The sequence below is a fragment of the Vulpes vulpes genome, chromosome 7, assembly GCF_048418805.1.
Source record: "Vulpes vulpes isolate BD-2025 chromosome 7, VulVul3, whole genome shotgun sequence".
Classification (NCBI taxonomy): Eukaryota; Metazoa; Chordata; class Mammalia; order Carnivora; family Canidae; genus Vulpes; species Vulpes vulpes.
In genome coordinates, this window is record NC_132786.1 from 38,881,902 (window position 1) to 38,908,881 (window position 26,980).

Genomic DNA, 26,980 nt, shown 5'->3' on the forward strand with positions numbered 1-26,980 from the left:
AAATTCCAAGTCTCCAACAGACAACTGAGCAAAGGATATAAACAGATGATTTATAAAGCAGGAAATGCAAATGACCAAAAAATCATATGAAAAAATATTCAACATGCAAATAATAAAAGAAGTCCCAAACTACAACGACAATGAGATACTGTGGCTGCTCATCAAATTAGTATTTTAAAAAATTGTAGCAAAACCAGTCCTTGCTTTTGGGTAATGGGGTTTCTGAAAAATATGTATGAAATCCAAATATATTTTTAAAAACCCTGACAATAGCCTCACATGCTTTCAGGGGCAACTATGAGCTGTGAGCTAATATTGTTGAGCTCCCTAAGAACAGAACCTTCCTTTGAGCTCTCTCTATGCATCATACTCTGCTACCTCCCTACTGTGCCCCCATCAATACTGGCATCTGTGAAGCAGACTCCAGGCTCCAGAGGGACAGCCCTAGCTTTTGCTGTGAAACCTGTGCAAACCTACCATTCTCTTTATTTTTTTTAAGTTCCCCTTTGGTAAAAAGTTGTATCCAGATTCTTAAATTCCATAATTTTCCCACAATATTGTTTTTCTTTGCCCCAAACTTTGAGGTCTTCATTAATAAACGTGCAGAACCATGATGAGATTTAGACATAGAATGTCCTTAAAAGCATCCAATCCCAATGGTGATTTTACAGTGGAAGAGTAGGGTTCACAACATTCTGAAAGGGAGATCTTAACTGTTTTCACTGTAAACCTTTCTCTTCGGGGTGAAGGTCAATATCCACATGGCGCCTGCTTGCTACCCTTGTTAGAAGACATATACTTGACTACTGGCCTTTGCAGATTAGAATCATGGTCTCTCAAGTGTGTAACAAAGAATGATCCACTTAGGTGAAAGAAAAATTATTCAGATTTCTGCTCTCTACCCTGTCTTATCCTTTTTTAATTTCCAGTTTTAATACTATCGTAACATAAAGGTTAGTATAGCAGTTAATTGGGGAAGTATTATCAAAATCATTTCTCTGGTACGATATTGTTATCAGAAAGTTTGCAGACAAATGGAGTGTGGGGGGGTGATAATGTGTCTGATCCTTCGCAATTTGGGAAGCAGGGCCTTTAGAGTTAAGGGAGGAAGCAAGGCAGGCTGTTGTCATTGAGACTGACCAGCAGAGCTCCTGGTAGAGGGCAGAGAATGTGCTGATACAGAAGCAACTAGAATGTTCAGCTGAATCACAAGGACATGTTGGCTGGGAAAGGGTCCAATAATTTTAAAGGGCATCTTTCCAGAAAAGCCCATTTGTGGTTTCTCAGGTCATGTCCAAGAACCACGGGCCCAAGAGTCCAGGAATCACCTTACTGTGGCATGCCAAGCCAAGGGTTTCAATGAGATGGTACTGGTTGGGAGTCAGTGGTGGGGAAGCCAAAACCACCTAAGGGATGTGGTAATGAAAATATCCAGGCAATCTAGCTGAGATCCAAGTACAGGCAAGTGAGCTATCGTAGTTAGCAGGTTCGTCAGAGTGAAAGCGGGTATCGTCGGGAGCCTGGAAGCAAATCCATGTCAGATAGAGGTGTGTATGGTAGAGAAGGGAGAGTCAGAAACTGGTATTTGGAATGCCCTTAAGTAGAGTTGGCTCTGATGAGCTATTAGGGAAGATCCAATAGCATGATTCTAAGCCTCATTTATGTTTGTTTCACTTAAGGATCACAAACTCTGAATAATCTGATAACAAATTCATGCCTTTATTCCTAGGAGAACTATGGGGACACAATTATAGATACATCAGCTCAAATTTTTAATTTCTGCTGTCTAAGAAACCCCAGATAGCTTTTCAATTATTTCTGAGTGTCCCTACAGCTTCCCTCATGTGGGAGTGTAAGTACTCTCATGTGCTGCTCTGGCCTCCTTGGGGGAATTTAATACCCTAAAACTCATCTTGGGAGAGACCACTGATCCAACTTCCGTATCTTTTAATGGACATGAAGTGTGCAGCAGGAAAGGCTGAACTTCTCTCCCTTAAGGACAGTGCACACTCACAAAAAGTTAACAGCCACATGGAAATCAAACTGTTAGTGGTATTAATGGGTGGGTGTCAACCAACCCCTGGTGTCTAGGGAGGGCTGTCTGGGGAAGCTGGAGTGGAGAAGGTCTTGGACCTGAGGACAAAGGGAACTCCCGCCTCTCTCATTGCAACCCTGAGTCTGCCTGCATCTGGCTTGAGGCCTACCTGATGAGGACAGGAGCAGTGCTATGGACACACAAACCTGCGAGACGCTAAGTCACAACTCACGTTAATGTAGAGCTGAAGCTCTAACATCTGCTCTAGCACACTAGAATTTGAAGGAAGAGATAAATTGAATTTAGAGCTGATTTCCTTTAAAAATTTTTATAAGGCATATATTAATATAATATATAATATATAATAAAAATATATTATACAAGCATACCTTGTTTTATTGCACTTTGCAGATACTCCATTTTTTTCCAAATCAAGGGTTTGTGGCAACACTATATCAAGCAAACCTATCGGCATTATTTTGCCAACAGCATTTGCTCATTTTGTCTCTGTGTCACATTTTGGTAATTCTTGCAGTGTATTAAACTTTTTCATAATGATTTTATTTGTCATGGTGACCTGTAACAGTATTGTAATGTTATTTTCATGCCTGCTAACACAGCATCCATTCTGTAGCCTATGGATCAAACGATCATTTCAACTTCCAAATCTTATTATTTAAGGAATACAATTCATCGGACTTGCTTTCTGTGGTGGTCTGGAACCAAACCCACAATATGTCTGAAGTATGCTCCTATAAAATTTCCTAATTGTCTGGAAATGTTAATTTTGTTCAGTCTTGCTTTCTTTTGTTTTTGTTAAATTTTATTTTGAGATCATTGTGATTGTAACGTAGTTAAAAGAAATGCAGAGAAACCTTTGTACCTCTTTTCCAGTCCCCCCTCCCCCACCCAGGGTAACACCTTGCCAAACAATCACAGTATTTCATTCCAGAGCATTGACATTGAGGGCCTTAAGATCCAGGGGATTTCATGTTTCCCTTTAGATACACATCACTTCTTTCCTGTCCCCACCCCTTCCTTAATCCCTGCCACCACTGTCTCCACCTCTATAATTTTTCATTTCAAAAATGTTAATCTAACTTGCAGCTAGTAGATAAATAGGTCACAGAGAGCTAATCCACAATATAGTGTATATAGATGACAATAGTGGATTGTAATTTTTAAACTAAGAGACTAGACCTGAATTATTCCCTCAACAAAAAAGAAATGATAATTATGTGGTGTGATAGAGGTACTGTTACCGAAGTGGTGATACACTACAATATTTAAATGTGTCATAGCAACATATTGTACAACTTAAATTTGCGCATTGTTATCGGTCAAATATATTTCAATTAAAAATGCAAAAAAATGAGAATGTTATATAAATGGAATTATACGGTATATAATCCTTCAGGATTGCCTTTTTTCTAACAGTATCACTCTCTGAAGATTCATCCAGGTTGTTGTGTGTTATCTATAGCTGGCTCATTTTTATTGCTGAATAGTATTTCACAGTATGGGTGTACCACAGTTTAACTCTTCACGTGTTGAAGGACATTCAGGTTGTTTCCAGCCTGGGATTAGTACAGCGATGTTATAAACATTTGTGTATAGGTTTTGACATAAACATAAGTTTTCAGTTTTCTAGGATAAATGCCCAGGAGGGCAATTTGGGGGTTGTATGGTAATTATTGCATGCTTAGTTTTTAGAGAAGCTGCTAAACCATTTTTAAGAGCGGCTGCACCATTTTACATTCCCACCAGCATCGTACAAGTGATCCTTGGCACTGTTCACTTTTGTCCTTATTGTTGTTTTAGCCCTTCTTATAGGACGGTAAGCGCCATGAGGACAGGAACATGCCTATGAGTTGAACTACCGTAGCTGACCTATCGTGGGTTCCCCTTGTGTCCCTCTATCTACCTCTGTTGAACTGAAATTGAACTGAAGAGCCCGTGATCTTGTAGTACATACATTTACATAAGTATTTGAAGATACCAGTCTTGGATAGTTATCGTTTGTATAAAGATTCTTAATCTTTTCCACATTTTCTCTTCAGTCTCAGAGATAAAATCTTCAACTCTTCTCTCACTTACTGTAGGCTTGTACACAACCTTCTTCAACTCTGCTCAGAATTTAACTCTCTTCCTCTTGCTTTGGTAGATCTTCTAACTAGGAGGCTAAAGGAGGCAGCATATGGCTGTGGCTCTGAGGTTTCGTGATACTATTTATTTCTTTGGGCTTTCCCATTTAGAAAGATAATACATTTTTCCTTCTGATTAGGCAGTTCAGTTACTCTCTGTCTCTGCAAGCCTCACAGTAATAATATTCAATCGTTTGTGGTTGTCCCTGGTTTCAGTAAATTTCATAATGATCTACTAGTAAATGTCCCTGCTTTCAGTAAATTTCATAGTGATCTACTGTTCTTCCTGCTAGATCCCTGTCTTCCAGCTGAGCATAGCTTTCAAAATTATATTTAAACAGCGTGCGTCACTTACCTTGACTCTTAGCTTGTAGTGTGCATGTAAGGCACCCAAGGCCACATTCTAGCTGGGCTGCCTCAAACCAGCGCCCTCCTGTTTTCACCTGCTGATGAGAAGGCAGCCCAGGAGGCATCAATAATGTGTTAAGCCTAAAAATTCCTGATAGATAATGAAGTATTTCTTTAAGAGCTGGTTTCAGTTTAGGAAAACTCAACACACTGAAACCGTAACTCATGGAAAAGATATTTTGGAGTGACCATTAAGCCTTTCTTGGGGGGCGACTATTGAACTATTCTAATGCAGCACACTGATTTCCATCAGATATTCCTCTTCTCGCACAATTTATGTCTCAACTGTTGCACAGCACCGGGCATTTATGATGCTTGGTTAACGTAAGGCAAACAAGTAAACGGCATGAATATATGGGTGAGTAAATACTAGGACTGAATGAATGAATGCCTAAGTGAAGTAATGGCCCAAGTAAAAGAATCACATGCTCTATGCATTTGCCTATTGTAGCTTCCAATTTCTGTGTCGAAAGACAAATCATTTCAGGTCCAGAGGGTGCTTTTTGGATTATACTAACAAAATTACCAAACAAGTAACTGCTAACTTGGGCATCTATTCTCTGCCAGGCACCGTGCACGGCATTTTTATGACAATTGGCTTCTTTCTGAACCCTTCACTGAAAGTGTCCTTTGAAGAATTGGGCTGTATGCTGGATAAAATGCAACAACAAATAACAATAGCACATTCTGAATCAATCTCCAGGCCAGACGGTACAAATCACATATTCTGAATGAGGCAGAGGCTGGCACATGCCAGGACTTTTACCAGGTTCTGGATGTGGAATGATGAACAAGATAAACAATGGCTTTGACCTCATGAAACTTATATTCTAGGGAAGGAGACAAACAACAAAAAAAGCAAATTATAGTAGTTTGTGATGAATGCCAGGAAAGAGCCTAAAAGGGTGCTGGGATCCAGAATAATAAGATTCCTACTTTAGATTCCATGGTCTCTGAGGAGGAGAACTTTAAGCTGAAAAGCTCCATTTTCAAATGGGCCCCAGGGACACCATATTTAACCTTTTAAAGTTCCACTTCAGTGGCACTTGTTAGATGTGACATTACACATCTTCCACCCACAGTGGTCGCACTGGACACCAGTCAACACTCTGCAGAGGGTGCTGGGCTTCCAAAATGTGTCCACCCTCCTTTATTGCACTTCTGCATTTTTCTCATGAGAAACAGCTCATGAGTTTTACATACACTTCCCTGGGGGAATAATTCTGCTCCTTGTTAATGGGAAGCTGCACTTGAAATATGAGTAGATATTGAGTAACTGCCACCTACTGACTTCTTGTATAAAATGTTAATTATGAATTAATTTGGGAACAACAGTTCAATCTACATAGATAGATACAAAGAAAAACACACAGACCACGGGCTTTGTACACTGAACACAGCAATAGATTTGTTCATAATGTAAGCAGTCAGACAAGTCAAAGGACCTAACCAAGTGGACCCAAGAGGTACTGGGTCTCTCAGTTTGGATGCCTTATTTCTTCTTTTTCCTGATTCTGCCTCTGGTCTGGGATTAAATGAACTTAATGTCTGTGCTCAGAAAGATACTTGAACTGTCTCTGTCCATTTAATGTCAGCTAAAGAAAAGAGAGAATGGACACTAAGAGTAGAGGTGGGTAGTAAAAGTGTAAAGCCAATGTTGAATTTTTCTGCTTGGATGAAGTCTTTAAAACAAATCATAAAACTATAAACATCAGCAAATTTTCTTTTTGCTAAATGTTTAGTTGATGGGCATAAATATCTACCTACGTGTATTTATTCAAATAACTAGGAAAATATATGATCACATGTGTACACGAGTACTATTTGTGTCAGCATAGATGCTTGCCCTTGGGCTAAGAGCCAAAAATAATTCTTGTCATGGGAAAAAAACAATTTTAAAGCTCATTAATTATGCCTAAAATTTACATTTTTATTTTTATTTCAAGCCCTGATTGCAGTCTATTAATAAATGAAAATGTGCTTGCATTTTTAAGTGCTTCTGGATTTCACAAGCTTTGTTTTCAAAGAGAGTAAAGCTCAGCCAACACTTTAATTTACTAAGGGAATAGTCAGGGGAAAAGTCTTTATTAAATAAAGAAATCATCTTTGAAGAAATAGTTGGAGTTGGATAAATGTACTTAACGCTTACTGAGGTTTTTTCCTCTTTTTCTTTTTAACTTAATTTATGTTTTTATAAAAATAAAATAGAGTTTTTTAAAAGTCAAAAAACACTACACAGCTTATAAAGCAAAAAGCAGTTCATTACTCCCAACACTCCCCACTCCCAACACTCCCCACTAAATCTAATGTCTTAACTTTTTCCTGAATTTATGTCTGTATTTTACAGTAATAGAGAATTTGCGATTTCTTTGAATTTTAGGAATTATCTATTGAATTCATGATAGACAGATTTACTTCTTCCTTTGCAGTGTTTACAGCTTTCTCCTCTTACTCCTGGCTTGGTTCACTGGTTAGGACTTCCCCTATGATGTTGAAAGGACTTTGCCTTGTTCTCACCCCAAGGGGTAAAATTACATTCACTCCTTCATCATGAAATATAATGTCAATTGTAGGGCTTTGTAGATTCCCTTTATCAAGCTGAAGAAGTTCCCCTCAGTTCCTAGTTTGCTGAACTGAGTTTGTTTATTTTTGTTTGAATTGCAAATGGGTATTGAATTTTGTCAATTTTTCCCGTTTCTATTGAGATGATCATATGGTTTTTCTATTTTAGTCTGCTGGTATGGTGAATTACATTGATTAATTTTATAATGTTAAACTAACCATTGGGCCATGATGTATGATTCTTTTAAATATTTTGAGGAAGCCTGGGTGGCTCAGATGGTTGAGCCTCTGCCTTCAGCTCAGTCTTGATCTTGGGGTCCTGGGATTGAGCCACAGGGCGACACGGGCTTCCTGCCTGTTTCTCCCTCTCCCTCCACAGCTCCCCCTGCTCATATTCTCTCTCTCTCTGTATCTTTCTGTCTCAAATGAATAAATAAAATCTTTAAAAAAATATTTTGGATTCAAGCAGTTAAATTCTGAAAGAATATACTGTGTCTATATTCATACGAGTCTTTGGTTTTTCTTTACACATAATAGCTTTGCCAGGTTCTGGTGTCAGGATTATGTTGGCCTTATAAACTGTCGGAGAATATTCTGTCTCCTCTATTTTCTGAAATAATTTGTATCAGTTTGGTACTATTTCTTCTGTAAATGTTTGATAGAATTTACCAGTGAAGCCTTTTGGGTCCAGAGATTTTCTGTAAGGAGATGTTTAATTATAAATCTGATTTCTTTAATAGGTATAACATTCTTTATAGTTTTTATTTCTTCTAGTATTCTTTTGGGAGGCTACAGTTTTCAAGAAATTTGTTATTTTGGGGATGCCTGGGTGGCTCAGTGGTTGAATGTCTACCTTTGTCTGAGGCCAAAATCCCGGGATCCTGGGATTGAGTCCTGCATCAGGCTCACTACAGGGAGCCTGCTTCTCCCTCTGCCTATGTTGCTCTCTCTTTCTCTCTCTGTCTTTCATGAGTAAATAAATAAAATCTTTAAAAAAAGAACTCTGTTATTTTTATCTACTTACTGAAATTATTGGTATAAAACTATTCCTAATATCTACTTATTAGCTTTTAAGTATCCTCTTTTTCTTCTTTGATATTGCTAATTTTTCACTTTTTTTCTTGATTAGTCTAACTATGAGTTTATCAACTGTATTAACTTGAAACAAAACTATTTACTTTGTTGATTTTTCTCTATTGTTTATTTTCTATCTCGCTGATTTCTGCGTATTATTTCCCCTCTTCCCCTTTCTTTGGGCGTAATTTATTCTTCTCATTCTATTTTTTTTTTTAATGGTGGGAGCTCAGAACACCAAGTCTACATTTCTCTAATATAAGCATCTCAAGCTATATATATTTTTTAAACACCGCTTTAGGTGCACCCCACAAATTACATTATATTGTGTTTCCATTATATTACAAAAGGCTTCCTGATTCCCTTTTTTATTTATTTTGGTGCACCAGTTATTTTGAAGTGTGTTATTTTGTTTCCAAACAATTGGGGTTTTTCCAGGCATTTTTCATTATTGATTTCTAACTTAATTATTTTGTGGGTAAAGAAGAGACTTCAATGGTGTGACTCTCTTATTACATTCACTGACATATATTTAATGGCCCTCAGTAAGCTTTATCACAGGCAAGGTTCCATGTGCATCTGAACATAATGCCTATTCTACTGTTGAGTAGAGTGTTTTGTAAATGTCAATTAGATCAAGTTGGTTGATGTTGTTATTCAGTTTTTCTCTATTCTGACTGATTTTTTGTCTACTTGTCCTGTCACTTTTTGAGAGACAGGTGTTGAAATCTCCGGCTATAGTTATAGGTTTGTATGTTCCCCCTTTAAGTTGAAGTTGTGTTAGTTTTTGCTTCTGAAGCTCTGTTATTAGGCACATAAACAGTTAGGAGTGGTATATTATCTTGACAAATTCACTCCCAAATCATAAAATATGATTTTTTAAAATCTCTGGGTAATTATTCTTTGCTTTGAAATCGATTGCATCTGATGTTAGTATATCCACTCCAGCTTTCTTTTGATCAGTGTTTTATGGTTAGCCTATGTGAGTCTTTATATTTAAAGTGGGTTTCTCACCCACCACCCCCAGCCTTCAGCAGCTGCTGCCATGCTCTAAGGGAAGACTTACATGCCTCTGGGGCAGCTCCTCTCAGAGCTCCTGCCTCACGTTCAGCTAGGGATCCTAATTTCTGACTCATTATGGCAGCCCACTCATGACTATTCATTGTTCACAGTTCAGTTGGCTTTTCCCCCCTTTTGTTCGTGGTGGTTATGTCTCCTGATTCTCTACCAGGAGTGAAAGCAAGCATAAGTCTCTTTAGTCCTGTAAAGGTCTCATTATTTTCTGGATTTTAGTTCATTGGGGTTTCCTTGTAGTCAGCCTTCTAATGTGTTCAGTAAAGCTGCAATTTTGGAGCTTATGCAACTTATTTCATTGTTAGATCTCTTACAACTTTCCACATCCTGACCGGAAGTCAAATCCTGAATTGTTTTCATGGAAGGAGGAAATGAAGTTCTCTTCTTTCCCACCACTCTGGAAGTTCTCACTGCTCCTTCTATCTTTCTGACATAGGTCTATCTATCAATTTTTGTTGATTGAAACGATATTTATGCTCATTCACATCATTTTAGCCATATAAGCTTTGTTCACTACTGAACCACAGTTACTTCTTTGACACCTTTTTGTGTCTCCAGGACTTAATGGTTGATGATCAGAATATAGAAAGTTTAGTAAATGAAAAGCAAGAGCCCAGATTTTCATAAAATCTTATTTACTCATTATCAGAATTGCAAAAACCAACCCAATCTTAGTATTTTCTACCCATGAAAGACACCAAGAGTCCTATTGGTTCCTTTCCTTGGGGATCCTTCTCTGTTCTACTCTAGAATGGTTGTGCCTTGTCCGGTGCATGGCTGACAGCTGAGGACTTCCGTTCACTTCTTCCCACACTGAATCTTCTGCCACTGTTTTTGTCTTTTTTTCCTTTTGGTTCATTCTTTCATTTTGGTGTGGCATAGCCTCAGTAGCTGCTTGAGAAACAGAGCATGGGAGGTAAAATTTTTAAGTCTTTGCATATTTGAAAATGTTGGCTGATAGCGTAGCTGACTATAGAATGCTGATTTAGAAATCAGTATCTCTCTGAATTTTGAAGAAATGTCTTCTCTGCTCCCTAGCATTGCTAGAAATATTACTATGGAAAAGCCCCATTCTATGCCAAGACCTATTTTTCTTTTCTCCTGTTTAGGAGGTTTTAAGATCCTCTTTATCTGCAAATTTCTGAAGTTTCATCATGAAATGCCCTGGTGAACTGTTTCCATGAGCAGTTTTAATCTGGAAACTCATATCTTTCAATACTGGATTTCTTTTATTATTTTCTTCATACTTTCCTCTTTTAATTTTTTTCCCTCTTCTCCTTTCTGTAGCACTTCTGTATTTGATTGTTGGATCAGCTTATCTCTTCTCATTTTCCTTCTTTTACATCTCTTGGTCTTCTTGATTTACTTGCTGGGAGTTTTCATAAACTTTATCTTCCAAAACTTCTCTATCTCTCTCTTTTTAAATTTTGCAATGTGATTTTTAACATTAAAAATGATTTTAATAACATTTTTTCCTTTTTTAAGATTTTATTTATTTATTTGAGAGAGAGAGCATGAGTGGAAAGGGGGGAGAATCAGGAAAAGCAGACTCCTCACTGAGCAGGGAGCCGACATCAGGCTCTATCCCAAGACCTTGAGATCATGACCTGAGCCATCCAGTCATACCTAGATTGTCCTTTTTAATGGATGAAACATCTTTTATTTCTTTAATGATATTTAGGGTATTTTATTCAATTCCTTTGAAATTTCACTCTTTTTTAGTCTTGACCTCGCTGCCAGCATCTGGGAACTGATCAAGGGAGGTGAGTGGTAGAGGGACTTAGTTAAGTGTCTCACCATTCAGTATAGGGACTTTTGGCTGACCCTTTGTCTTACCACTTTTCTTATTCTTCCTCTCTGCTGTCTCAATGACCCCAAAGTTCAAGTCTCTCTGAATCAATTCATCAGAGGGATGCACCTCCACCACCTGATGCACTGGGGGAGGGGAAGCTACCCTAATACCCAGGATGAGTGAGTAGATCTAGAGGCCTAACCTTAAACCAGTCATTTTCATATCTACCATGTCTCACCCTGCTTTTCAGAGCCTCTAGTTCTTAACCTGTCTTTGGGTTTAATGAGAATATTACCTTGCTTTTCATAGCTGTGTTTTACAGTATAGAGATCAAGATTTGTCTTTTCTGTAGAGCCTTCAACCTCCCCTGAAGTGACAAGTGTTTTATTTTCTAAATACTTGCCCCAACTCTATATCCCAGTTGTGTAAATCTCCTCACCATATGTTCAGAACATTTGATGTTTCATCAATTTTCATTTTTTGTTTTTGGAAAAAAACTTCTCTGGAACAATTTGATCTGCTTGAATCTCAACTGGCTGCCCTCCAAGCCTGCTGCATAACTGTTGTGTTGGGATATTTTCGCCATCATCTCAGGGATTTCCTTCATATGTTCTCTGTTGGCTTCTCTTTTACCTGGATTCCTTTGCTGCCATTTCACTGGTCTGTTCCTTTATTTTGACAGAGAACTAAGTCCTAGGACTCCTCCACCCCCCGCCCCCAACTTTTATGTTCCAAACTTTTCATTAGGTTGTCTGTTTTCCTAATTTTAGACCTTACAAGTTCTTTTTGGTATTCCTTTCTTTGAGAAAGACAATGTCATTCTGATTGTTTAAAAAATGCTTTTCCTGTAAAGATATTAATGACAGTTTTCTGGTATTTTCTTCTGCCTATATAATTTTTTTCTGCTATGTTGGTTTTTGAATTTCATATTAGAGGCTTTCTTTAAATGTGTGGGACTCCTTGGCTGCCCACTCAGCACTAAAAGCTGATTGGGAGCTCTGTGCTTGTGAGTGGGTGTTATCAATCTCAGATGTCAGAATCTTTAGGCCTATTTTTGAGTTGATTGCTTTCCCCAGAGAAGGTAGGAGGGTAAGCCATCTAAGGAAAGCTCTCAACATTTGTATCTGAAGTTTTATTAATCTCTTTATTTCATGAAGGTACCCATTCCCTCAACTGTGGCTGATACTCCCAGTCAACAGCCCTGTGTCTTACTTCTTGATAGAATCATCAGTTGGTCTTCTTGATTCATGAACTATTATCTCTTCTGCTTTTAAAAAATTCTGTGCTTATAGGCTTATGCTGTTTTAAACATCTTTTTACCACTGCCCTAGTGAGACTTTGGCGGGAAATGGATGATGTATTATCATATATGATTTTTTTCAACTACAATTATATGTAATTTTATTGTTTTTTATTAACATTTTAATTTTAATTCTAGTTAGTTAATATGTAGTATTATGTTAGTTTCAGGGGTACAATATAGTGATCCAACACTTCCATACATCACCCTGTGCTCATCACTACACATGCCCTCCTTAATCCCCATTACCTATTTCACCCATCCCTCCCCCCACCATAACCATCAGTTTGTTTTCTATAGTTAAGAGTCTATTTCTTGATTTCTCTCTCTCTCTCTCTCTCTCTCTTTCTCTCTCTCTTATTTTTCCCCCTTTGCTTATCTGTTTTGTTTCTTAAATTCCACACATGAGTAAAATCATAATGGTATTTGTCTTTCTCTGACTGACATATCACTTAGCATTATGCTCATTATATATTGTTTTAACTAAAATTCAACAACTGGATAAAAGTCTTTGTAGTGAAACACCCCAAAATAATAATAGCTTATTAAGTGCCCATTATGTTCTGGGCAATGTGCTAAGTTTTTTTAGCAGTCATTGAGCTGATTTAGTCTTCATAATAGCCTTACAGAGGAGGTGCTGAAATGATCAGATTGATATTAGCTTGACTTTGGTTTTGTGACTAGAGAACTAGATAAAACTACAGGGGATAGGTAGCATTCAATCAAAAGACTTGTGCCCTGTCAAACATGATGGCTAAGATTTAAAAAAAAAAAAATGAAAGCAGAATTCGAGCAGACAGTAAAGAGATTATTGTGAAGATTAACAGTAAAGATTATTGAAAGAAGTTAGACCCAAACAGTGTAGGTGAGTGTAGATGAAATAATTAGATAATGGTGTACCTTGCCGTCAGAAGACCAACCTACTTGAAGAGTAGAGTAAAACCAATTCTACTTGAAGAGTAGAGTTGGATCCTTTATTATTGCAACCATAGAAATGAATTCATGTATTTGCTGAAGAGAGCCTTCCTGGATATACAAAACCAACAGCTTTCTTTTCTTGATCTTTGATCTCTAGTCATTAGTCTTTTACTTGCTCAAGATAGTAACCTCAGTTCTTTTAGGGCAATTACTACAATTTGTCTGAGACTCATGGGCAGCCCAGGTGGCTCAGTGGTTTAGCGCCCCCTTCAGCCCAGGGCCAGATCCTGGAGACACAGGATCGAGTCCAACGTTTGGCTCCCTGCATGGAGCCTGCTTCTCCCTCTGCCTGTGTCTCTGCCTTTCTCTCTCTGTGTCTCTCATGAATAAATAAATAAAATATTAAAAAAAATTTTTTGTCTGAGACTCTTGCTTTTGAAGCCAAGAATCTTTTAACTCCAGGAAGGTTTTGAATTGAGTTTGGAGGAGATGAAATAAATAAAATCCAGTGCACTATTACCTTCATGTTAGGTTTAAAAAAATTGAAATCTTTGTGTGTTTATTCACTATATTTCACTTATTAAATTTACAAAAATTGAGGTCTTAGAATTTGGTTTAAAAGGCAGACATTTGAAGGGCTTAAAAAGAAGACTTAAAATATATTAAATTTTTAAATAGAATTTAAGGTGTATTTAACCCTATTAAGTTAAACAATTAACTAAGTTGTAAATGGTGCTGATTGATTGAAGTTTTGTTTGTTCAACTTGAGTTGATTAAACATTAATTAAAGGTCATCTTAAAAGTGATTGTTGAAATTTCCTGTATTTAGATATAAAATTATGGTAATTTTAAGTTAAATTCAAGGACTAAGGAAAACTAGGTTTTCAAATATGTATCATCAATTAACTATTAATTAAAATTTCAAATAGCAAAAAATAGCCTTTTCTAAACCTGAGAAGTTGCCCTTATCTGAACAATCAAAACTCCTCACAGTGACCCAGAAGAGAAAACTGAGACTCAGAGAAGTTAAGTAATTTGTTCAAGATCACAGAACTCATCAGATGCTACATTTGCCTGCCTCCAAAGCCACCGTGCTTAACCTTTGGAATTATGCTATACCACCTCAAAATACACTTCTTGGGTATACTTTCAAAATCCCTTTTGAGATGGGTGCAATGTAGTGTATCACTGCAACTTTGTAAATCTCAATTGTGAAAAGAAAAGTCTAAGCAATTTCAGGAGTGACTTTGTGTGTGTTTTGCTGATATTAAATATTAGACATTCCTTAGGGGTAACATATAACCATAGGTAGTTACTGTTGGAAATTAGCTTTTTATTGAAATTAGAAGTAACATATGTAAAGTGTAATGAGAGCACTTGGGAAACATGATCCAGCTAAAAATTTAATGCAGGTTAATGTGAGAAGGATTAGGAGAACAATCAGAATATTCGTTAACTGTTTTTATTTATGCTTCTACCCCCAAACCTTAATATTTAAGTAAAATCTTCTTTGATTATAGCAACAATAAATGAAAGTGTATTTGCAATTCCCAAGTAGGTTTAACTTTGTGAGTCTTGATCTTACTCTAGGAAGCTTGAATCAATAGCCCCTTTTTTGGATTAAAAACAGTCTGAGAGAGCCTGGTTAGGAAAAGAGAATGCACTTTCAGTTCTCACAGATACAGATCCCAGGACTGGATTTTTTTTGAGGGGTGTGATCCTGGGTGAGGTATAACCTCTTGGGCTCAGTATTTATGAAATGGAAATAATAGTGCCTACCCTTGAGAACCACAAGGTTTGGAGATGATCTGATCAATCATTTATTCCAAGGCTTGGAACAGGTAGGTGACACCATAAACGACAGATCTTAATACCATTATTATTGTCTTCAAGAATGAAAACTTTAAGTAAGTATGGCAATTAACTAGACAACTAGATGAAAATATAAAACTAAAACAATTCATTAATCCACATACTATGGTGTATGCGCGCGCGCGCGCGCGCGTGTGTGTGTGTGTGTGTGTGTTTGTGGTATTGTCATTATTGATTAGAAAAAAAGAAACCTACCAGATCCATTACCATTCAAGAGGAGGAAACATGCATGTAGGTGAGGGTATAGGAGCTTGATAAATTTATGAGTGTAAAAAAAAATGTTTATGAGTGTAGACCTTCATTTGTTTCGTTGTTCTGAGCACATCCTGTATTTCAGACATTGGGCTCAGCTCCTCAGATCTAAAAACAATAGGACACAAGGACTGTCCTAAATTCCTGACCTGGAGGAGTTCATAATCCCATAGCCAGCCTAGGTATCTTCATAAATAAATCAGGTGCAAGGTGGCACATGCAATGATGAAAGTGGTGTGGAGCTTTTCCCTGGCAGGTAGGACACCTGGACTGACTGGTAAAGAATGGGTAGGAATGAACCAAGCAGAGACAGGTAGAGGGGGGCATTTCAGGTGCATCAAGAAAAAGAAAGGCGTAGAAGAACAAAAGCATAGCATACAAGCTAGAAGTTTCAAGTAATCTGTACTGGTAGAGAATGGGGCAGGGGGGAAATGGAGGAAGTGGTGTCTGCCCTTTTAAGAAGCATGATTTTTATCTTGGAAATACTAGAATTTGAGAAAATAGGAGTGATTATTCCCTTTTTGGACTCTCTTCTACAAAAAAAATGCATATTTGGACAAGGACACCTACTATGACATTCGGTGTAACGCCCAAGAGATTGAGAACAGCCTGCTTATTGGCTAGAAATATGAAAGTCACTCGTGGAACACTCAGACTATTACATATTAGGCAGCCATTGAAAGAACACAGTACCTTCACAAGAAATAAAATGGAAAGATCTCCAAGATATATTGTTAAATGAAAAAAAAAAAAAAAAGGAAGAAACACTTGTATGGCATGATTCGTTTGTGTAAGGAAATAACAACACAGAATACTTTCTCTCCATTTTGCTTGTCTTTGTGTGTGTCACTCCACTCTTAATTTCTTTCTCTTCTTACCAGCTGCATTAGCTTCTCTACTCATCAGGGCAAGGTGTGTGCCACCGAATTTAACAAATTTTACATCTTATGTCTCCAACCATAGAGAGAGGTCAGTAAAATACTTGTAACCTGAGTCCAAAACTCTAGGGAAAAACTCCCTAGGGAACCAATTAGCTCTGTCCTGAGAAAATGGCAGCTCCTGGGAAGGGGCCAGACTTTATTTAGGGAGTTGGAGGAAGGGCAGTTCTTAGAATAAAGGAGAAGAGACAGTATATATATATATATATATATATATATATATATATATATATATACACACACACACACACACTTGGAATTGGAATTTGGAACATGCTCACGTACCAAATCTGAATGTACAGGACTCCCAGAAACACTCAGAGAAGTGGCTGCTGGTAAGGGGGAAATCAGAAACTACTTTACCGTCTGTTTTCCCCTCATATATAAACAGATAGGGACAAAAGCCCAGTACTGGGCAGCTCGGGTGGCTCAGCGGTTTAGGGCCGCCTTCGCTCCCTGCATGGAGCCTGCTTCTCCCTCTGCCTGTCTCTCTGCCTCTCTCTCTCCTTCTCTGTGTGTCTGTCATGAATAAATAAATAAAAATCTTAAAAAAAAAAAAAAAAGCCCAGAATTCCTTACCTTTAGTCCTAATAGTTAGTAGCTGAAACTAGACCAGTCAGGACCATCCCACATAGTCATCCCAGAGCTGTTTTGTGTGTAGGTCGCCCTTAACTAGAACACAGCCACCAGGCCACCAGCAGCAGGCGGCAGGTACTACCATCAGGTAACCCAGACACTAGCCTCGGTGTGTGGGCGGAGCCTAACCCAGGGAAGGCTGATCCCATCACTCCACAGAACACCTCAGAGACTGAAAGAGCTTTTGCATTTCCTAGGACCACTGCTGGCAAATACTCTTAGGTCAGGTTTTCTGGAAACAGGCTCTAAGACAAGAGATTTATGTGTGAGAGTGTGTTTTCGGGAGTTGTTACAGAAATTTCTCTGGTCTTTGCCCCAGATTCCTGACACAGGGCTTCAGAAACTCTTGGAATTTCCGGAGTGATACGAGTGTCTTTGTTATGCTAATGGTGACTACAACTGGGTCCCTAGTTAGCTTCAGGATGGGGGCTGGCCATCAGAAAGAACCAACCATGTGATTAGGAGGCTGAGATTTTGAGCTAGCCAGACCTCCAGGGAGGAAAGGTGCTGGGAAAGTGATTTTCCTGCCCAATGATTTCACCAATCATGCCAATGTAATGAAACTCCCTAAAAACTCCCAAAATTCACTGGAGCTTCTGATTGGTAATAGTCCACCCTAAATCACACACTGATGTACCAGGAGAGTGATGCACCCTGATTTATGGGGTGAGGGCATAGAAATTCTGTGTTGCCTCCCAACCCTCACCCCCATGCATCTCTTCATGTGTCTGGTCTTCCTTACGTGTATCCTTTATAATGAAAATGTAATAATGAGAAGAGTGACTTCCTGAGTTCAGGGAGTCATGCTAGCGAGTGATCAACGCTGAGGAGGTGATGGGCACTCTGGGCTTGTAGCCAGCTGGTAGAAGTGTGGGTGGCCCAGAGACTCCTGAGACCTGTGGCCTGGGAGATGTGCAGTATGGGAATCATGTAGAGGGTTTTGGCCTCAACCTGTTCGGGGTGTGTGTGCTAACTCCAGGTGGCCAGTCTTAGAATTAAATTGCAGAACACTCAGTTGGTGTTAGACCAGTTGGAGTCTTAAGAAAGTAGGCCTCCTCTCAGCAGCAGCCATAAGAGAGTGAGGGAGCAGGGTTGGGCAGAGGGGGAAGGTGATCTGCAACACTATTGCTAGAGCTGATGCCACAAGCAGCTCTGAAACTTGGCCCTTCATGGAGGTCCTGGATTGAGGCAAGAGGGCTGGCCCTTGGATGTCCACACTTTGACCTCCAGAGAGCAGGGCACAGCCTCTGACAGAGGACGCGTTGTAGGAAGGGGCTGATCTGTAAGCCATCAGCATCCCACATTCATGGAATCTAGGGAAATAAATACCTTGATCCTGAAAGAAGGTTTCACAGTGGTAACCCCAGCATCCACTATGTCCCTGCTCAGTTGTATACAACTGTCTGCGTACTGAGCATTGGTGCTTGGATTATTAAGCATCTACACATACAATTGTCGCCCATAGTCTGAAATAAGCCAGCACCTTTCTTGCTCTCCTCATCAAAGGATGCTGAACTAAACTCTCCTCAGAAAGAATGTGCATCATTGCTGCAGGTTTTTCTCAGTTATAAGACAGCCCATTAAGCTGTTACTATGGTTGGCGGTGGGGGTGCGGTGCAGCAGCAGGTGGATGTGCAGAGACTTTATATAGGGTGGGACCTTTCAAAGTGAAGCCTAGAGGCAGAATGAGTTGCCAATTTCACAGTTTCCTTCCTCATTATTTTATACATGGATCATTCCTTTCTATTGCAATCTTGCTTATTCTCCACAGTGTTTAAATTCTGAGTAGTAACTTCATTTTATTTTATTCACTCTGACAGTCTTCATTTTAACAAATGCATTTATCCCTTCAGACTTAATGTAACCATTGATGTGTCTGGATCTGTTTGCTAGAATAGCTTTCCTTCTTGTTATGTTTTATTTTCTTCCCTTTCTTATTTGATTCTCTTTTCATCATACTACTTCTTTCCCTATTAGTTGGGAAGATCTGCACTCTGTTGCTGTCCTAATAAAACCCTAAATTTGCTTTCCCCTCTCAGACCCCTAGCCTGTATTTTAATTTAATTTTTCTTTCTGTGGACCTTAGGTGTACGGAATTGGGTTAAACCTAATCTTTGGTTCATGGTGTATTCTCAGTATTGGTCCTTTGGTGATGCTCTTTTTTTTTTTTAATATTCATTTATTTATTATTTATGATAGACATAGAGAGAAAGAGAGGCAGAGACACAGGAGGAGGGAGAAGCAGGCTCCATGCCAGGAGCCCGACGTGGGACTCGATCCCAGGACTCCAGGATCGTGCCCTGGGCCAAAGGCAGGTGCTAAGCCACTGAGCCACCCAGGGATTCCCCCTTTGGTGATGCTCTTTAACTTAATTGTTTGGTTGTTTTTAATAAGGTAATTAGCACCTGTAACCCTACTCCCTACCACAAACACCAGGATCTAGACTATAGCCTCGTCTAACCACCTTAGTTTCCCCCATCCCATCTTCCTGCACCCTCTCACCCAAAGCAGTCGTCACCTTGAACCCCAGGTTTATCATTTCTAAGCTTTGCTGTTCAGACAGTTTTATTGCATCTATGTGCTTTCTCTATGTGTATATATATATAATATATACATAAATATATAATATATATTTATATACATACATATATACATAAATATATATGCATAAATATATATACATATAAATATATATTTTATATATGTATGTATAAAATCCAGTTGTTTTTCACTTTTATAAAGGAATGTCATCCTGCATATAGTCTTTTGAGACTTAACTTTTCAATTAGCTGCATATTACTTTGTTCATTTGTTTTTACTGCTATATAATATCTGTTTAAGTGACTATAACAGTTATTCACCTGTTCTCCTATTGATGGATTTGAGATTGTTTTTATGTTTTTGGTAAATAATGCTGCTATAAGCATTGTCTACACGTCTCCTGTGATGTGCAAGAATTTCTCTTCCATTTTTTAAAAGATTCATTTATTTACTTGAGAGAGAGGGAGAGTGTGTGTTTGTGTGTGCACGTGCACGCGTGCACACATAAGCAAGGGAAGGGGCCGAGGGAGAGAGAGAAAGGCAGAGCAGCAGACTCACCACTGAGCATGTTGCCTGATGTGGGGCTTGATCCCAGGACGATGACCTGAGCCAAAACCAACAGCCAGAGGCTTCCCCATCAGAGCCACCAAGGTGCCCCACTCTTCAACTTAAACCTAGGACAAATGATTGGATCACAAATTGGTTAACATTCAACTTAGGAGATAAGGCTAAGCGGTTTTCTCATTGACACTCCTCTCAGTGTTGTAAAATAAAGCCTGTAGATTTACATCTCCTCCCACACTTGGTATTGTCTACCACTTTCTAATGTTTGACAATAGAATAAGTGGAAAATCTTGTCTCATTGTGGTCTTGATTTTCAGTTTTTGGATCTTTAGTGATGCTGAATATCTTCTCATACCTTTGTGGGCTGCATTTCTTCTGAAAACGATCTGTTTATGTGTCTTGTCTCCACTTAATTCCTTCTTGTGTCTTAGACGGTCCAACCATGATCCCTTTCTTTCATATTGAAGGTCCTCCTTTAGCATTTCCTTTCGAGAGGTACTATTGGTGGAAAACTCTTTCCACTTTGTTTCTGGAAATTTCTTTATTTTTGCCCTCATTTGTGAAAGATAGTTTCATCTTGTATAGAATTCTAGATTGGCAGTGATTGTCTTTGACCACACTTAAGGTATCAGTCCACTGTTTATAGGCTTCTGTTGTTGCCACTGAGAAGTTAGCTGTCTGTTTAATTATTGCTTCTTCAAGAGCAATCATTTTTTCCTTTGAATGCCTTTAATTTTTTTTTCTTTCCTTTGCTCTTCTGCATTTTTTACAATGAGATATCTAACTTGTTTGTTTTTTAAAAATTATATCTAACCTGCTTTGGATTTTTAGAATTCTTTATAGTTTACTCTCTCATTGGTTCTGGGAAATTTTCATTACTTCTTTAAATATGACCTCAATCCCCAGTCTGTCTCTTCTGTCTTCCTGGGAGTCTGATCATAGAGAGGTTAGCTTTTTTCTTTATATCCTTCACACCTCTTAATCACTCACATATATATTTAAAAAAATTTTTTTCATCTCTCTGGCCAGCATTCTGGATCATTTCTGCTGTCCTATTTTCTAGTTTGCTAATTTTCTCTTCAGCTGAATCTTATTCTTAAATCTATATGTTAAATTTTACATTGTAGTTATTACATTTTCATTTTTAGTTCTCTTTGGTTCATTTTCCAAACTGCTTGGTTAGTCTTTGTAGCTTCTGTCCCCTGCAGGTAGTACAAGTGTATCATACCATAACTCTTCTATCTAGTATCTAATAATTTCAATATCTGAAGAGCTTGATAATCCAGTCCTGTAATCTGTTGTGTCTGTTAGTTGTTTTTTTTTTAAGATTTTTTATTTATTTATTCATCATAGACAGAGAGAGAGAGAAAGAGGGGCAGAGACACAGGCAGAGGGAGAAGCAGGCCCCACATCAGGAGCCCGATGCAGGACTCGATCCCGGGACTCCAGGATCATGCTCTGGGCCAAAGGCAGGTGCCAAACCGCTAAGCCACCCAGGGATCCCCCTGTCTGTTAGTTTTTATTTTTGGTATCTTGCTTTGTTGTCTACCTAGTAAGTTTTTGCTTTGGAATGCTTTTCCTAGGAAAATTGTAAGAATTCTCTGAAGGTTAGGATGAAGGTACATTCCTCCAGAAACAATATGTGTAAAATGTATGTGCAGAAATCAATAGCCTTTATGTAAACAAGCAAAACAGATGAGAAGATACAATCAACAGATTGCTGGTACATTCAAATAAGAAAAAAGTTAACCATTTACAATAGTAATGACCAAGAAAGAAAAATATCGAGAAGTCAACTTAATAAGAACTATGCAGGCCTGATAGGGAGAAAATATTAAGACACTTTTGAGAAAATATAAAAGAATTAAACAACAACAATAAACCATAATCTGTGCTGAGTAGGAAGATGTAGTATCATAAAGATGGCCTCAAATTTCAGTGAGGAAAAGATAAGTGATTTATTAAATGGTGTTAAAGCAACTGGGTAGGCATTTGGAAAAAAATGTTGATTCCATGCCTCACACTTTGCACCAAAATAAATTTAATATAAATCAAAGGCTAAAATGTAACAAATGAAATGAAAAAATTACTATAAGAAGCAAATTGATTTTTCTCCTCAGAGGGGAAATCATTTTAAAAATGATATGAGGGATCCCTGGGTGGCGCAGCGGTTTGGCGCCTGCCTTTGGCCCAGGGTGCGATCCTGGAGACCTGGGATCGAATCCCACGTCGGGCTCCCGGTGCATGGAGCCTGCTTCTCCCTCTGCCTGTGTCTCTGCCTCTCTCTCTCTCTCTCTGTGACTATCATAAATAAATAATAAAAAAAAAAATTAAAAAAAAATGATATGAATGCTAGGCACTACATAAAAATAAAGATAAAATTTTCTGCCTGACCAAACTATTTTAAGTAAAGTAAGAAGACAAATGATTATGTGGGGAAAAAAAATCACACCTTGTATCAGAGTCAAAGGGCTAACTTCCTGCATATAAAAAAACTCTTACAAATAAAAAGAGTAACATAACCAAAGGAAAAGGAACAAAAGGATTTAAACACACAGACACAAAAAGGAAATACAGATGACACCTGAACAGGACAATGGGTAATCAATTGTACTCATAATAAGAGACATTAAAAATAAAATCACACTGAGATAAGAGAAATAAGACAGTGTTAGCAAGGGTAGAATAAATAGGCAAATGCTGCATTATTGGTAAGAATGTACATTAGTACATCTGTAGGTGGCAACTTTGCAGAATCTATCAAATTACAAATGACCTCATTCTGACTCAGAAATACCAACTTTAGTAATTTATTCCACAGATAAATCCACATATGTATGAAATGATGCATATACAGATTTATGTATTGTACCCTTGTTAATAGCAAAATATTGGAAAGAACTTAAGTGCCCACCAAGAGGGAAGTATTTAAATATATTACAGTACATTTAAGTACAGTACAGTACAAATCCATTGTACACAATGGAATGTATATGCAGCTAGAGAAAAAGAAAGAATAAGGAAATTGTGTGTGGATATAGACAACTGCTTAAGATTATTTATTAAGAAAAGCAAGGTACAGAGTAGTATGTAGAATGTAACTCCATTTATGTAACACTGGAAACATAATATGAGTGAATATTTGCTTGCATATGCATATAATGTCTCTGGAAGAGGAAAAATGGACTATCTCTGGAGAATAAATAAAGACAAAAGGAAAACTATGAATCTGAGGGACAAGGCTGTGGAAGGGAGATTTCTTAGCCAATTTCCTTTGAAACTTTTAAATTTTGACTGTGACTATGTGACTATGTTACTTATTATAAAAATCATGCTAACTTTAAATTTGCAAAAAAAAAAAAAATCCCTTCTGTGGATTTAAAAGAGCTAAAAATATTTCCTATGATGACAAAAAAGATTTTTGGCCACTGTTGCTGTGTTGAGTTTTGGAGAAGGGGCGATACATAGCCCATCCTAAAGTCTAAAAGTAAACATTGGTTCCTCATATGATTGGAATTCAATTTTGAAGGAGAGTTCTGATATTCATATGTCTATTATCTGTGACATGGACTCTGGGTTTAAAGGGAAGGGAAAAGGGTACTACCAAGTAGTACCTACACACACACATAGATGACATATATATATCATATATAAAGAGATTTCATTTATTTATTTATTTATTTATTTATTTATTTATTTATTTATTTAATAGAATTACATGAGTGGGGATGGAGGGGCAATGGGGAGGGAGAAGAGAGAGAATGCCAAGCAGGCTCCAACAGTGTGGAGCCCAATGCAGGACTTGATCTCACCACCCTGATATCATGACCTGAGCTGAAGCCAAGAGTCAGATGCTTAACCAACTGAGCCACCCAGACGCCCCTAAAAAGATTTATTTTAAAGAGTTGGCTTACTTAATTATGGAGGTTTGCAAGTCCAAAACTTAAGAGATGGGCTGACAGGCTGAAGCCGCAGGAAGAGGTGATGTTGCAGTTCAAGCTGACTGCTGCATAGCTTTTTCTTACATTGGGGGAGGTCTGATTTATTCTTATATTGGGGAAGGCCTTTGACTGATTGAATGAGACCCACCCACATTATGGAGGGAAAGCCGTTGTACTCAAAGTCTATCAGTTTAAGTGTTAATCTCCGAAAACACTCTCACAAAGGCATCCAGAATAATGTGTGACCAAATATCTGGGCAACATGTCCTAACGAAATTGACACAGAAAATTAACCATCATCAATAGTTGAAGAAATGGAGGCATGGAGGGGTTCAGTGGTTGTCCCAAATTATAACTCACACAACCACTGTACAGTATATAGTACTCTAGAAATTACTCTCCAGGGAGGGTAGATAAGAGACTGTTATGAAGAGGAGAGGTGTCATGAAGGTGGGAGCATGATCCTGGAGTCAAGAGGCCTGGTTCCCACTCCATGTTTTGCCACACGCCAGCTCTGTAACTGCGGGGAGGCCACTTCACCTCTCAGCTTCCGCTGCCAATCTGCCCTTGAAGTGTTCTCACATCTGCCCTCTATGCCTCATACAGTTGTAGAGATTAAATGAGATAAGGTTGAGTAGAGTTCCTGCCACTTCTAACACAATCAGTAAATGGTAATCAATGTATGGTTTCTAAGATAAGACACCTTGCAAGCAATAAACAGAGTAATTTACAATGTGGTTGAGATATGTTACCCCTAAGATTCTGTCTCGAGAAAGATGTGTAAATATTTAAAAAGTACGCGAGTTGGCCCTGAAGTAAGCTAACCACTGTCTACACAGGTAAATATGTGGATTTTTTTTTCTCTTCAGAGCTGACCTCAATTCTAAACTCCAGATGCATTTATCCAACTCTCTATTTGACATTTCAACTTGCATGTCTCAAAGATATCTAACATCTAATATGAGCTCTTGATTTTCCCAAAGATGTTGTTCCTGCACATCGTCCCCATCTCAGGAGACAGCACCAACTAGGTGCTCATCGAGAAGCCTAGAAGTCATTCTTGATTTTTCCTTTACCTCAGGCCCACACCTAACCCGAAGCAGACTTTGTGAATTCAATTTCCAAAACATGTTTCAAGTTCATCCACATGTCTCCATTTGCGTGCTACCATCTTGATCCAGGTTTTCCTTTATTGTTTGCCTAGGCAATTGGTATAGTGTGCAGATGCGTCTTTCCACATCCAGTTGACTATGGCCATCAAGAGTAACCTTCTAAAATGAAAACATAGCATTCATTCGCTTAAGTCTCTTTAATGGCTCCCCATTAGCCTTAGAGTGAAACTTAAGGTTCTGCATGATTAGCCTCTGGCCTATTGGTTCAACCACATCTCATGACACCTTCTTTCTCACTAAGCTCCAGGCATACTGTCTTCTGTTACCTTCTGTTCTTCAAACCTGCGAAGCCTTTCTTTAACTTATTCTTTGTGCCTGGAACTCTCCCATGTATCACACAACTGCCTCTGGCCACCAAACAACCTATTTCCACTCAAATGTTACCCCTCTGAGAGAGGCTTCACAGCTACCCCATCAAAAGTAATCCCCTCTTCCAAACCACCTCCTCAACACACAGTCTCAGCCACCTGGCTGTTTCCTGCACTACATGTCACAACTGACAGCTTTTTAAATGACTCGACTTGTCCACTTATTCGTATTCTTTCTTTCTTTCTTACTAGGATAACATTTAGTAAGATTAAGGATTATTTCCACCTTGTTGACAACTATATATTCGGTGCAAAACAAGGTAATCAGTGCTCAGTAAATATTGAATTAATGAGGAAATGGGGACTTTTTAAAAAAGATGTCAAACTGTAGTCTTGAATCACAAGCTTGGAATCAATGCTTCTCTAGCTCTGTAAGCTTCAATGGTTGACTTGTTTGGTTTTGTGAGTGGCTCCCCTCTCTTTCCTGGACGTGTGGGATGGGTATAATCGACTTCTATAGATGTGCTCCTAGTCATTCGGGGGCTTATTACAGTTTTTCTAACTCTCAGCTCTTTTTAAATACATGTGGGCAGCTTGCTCTATAAAAGAATTTTCTATTGTGAATCTTTTTTTTTTTTTTTTTTTTTTTTTGGTAAATGGAATGACTCATTCCCTGATTTTTTCTGAGCTAGCTTAAAGACAGATATACCTGAATCACATACATTTATATTAGACAAACTTTGAAATTAACTTGACTTTTGCTATGTCAAGTCAACCTTGACTCTCAGGTTCTCAGACGTCTGACTGATGCCTTAGGTGTGACCTTCAGTCCTGATTCACGGGGCTCAGTGGTGCTTTATTATCCAGTTCCCAGTACCCTCGATTAGTCCACCCCAAGAATGATATTAGGTTTTCCCCCCAGAGATTCATCTCTCTGCTAACTGAAATGCTATGAAAAGCAAAGAGGTTTTGAAACAAGGAAAAATAAATACTTGTGATAGTATGAGAGGCCATATTGATCACTTATAGTTCATTGTCATTGGACTCACTCCAAATTCTTACACAAATGTGCTAACTCTGCCTTGTGCTTCTGCGACCCTCAAATGACAGGTCTAAGCCCACTGCATTGTGGGGATAACCCTTCCTGACATCCCTCCCTCCACTCTGCTGCTGCTCTATCTCCCCTCTCCTTCCACCACACTCTTGGCTTCTGTTCCGACTCTCCCACCAGGTTTGATGCAGGACCTGAGTCTCCAATCAGCCTTTTAGACCTTGTCCCCTTCTGTAGCTTCTGGCTTCACTCATTCCACATGCTGGCATCCCCCATGGGCAGGAATAAGTAGCACCCACCCCAGCTTGTCCTCTCTGTACCACTCTTGCACACTTTGGCCACCCAGCGGAGGCTCCCAGCTGGCTCCTCCCCTCTGCGGAGGCTGGGGAACTGGAGCA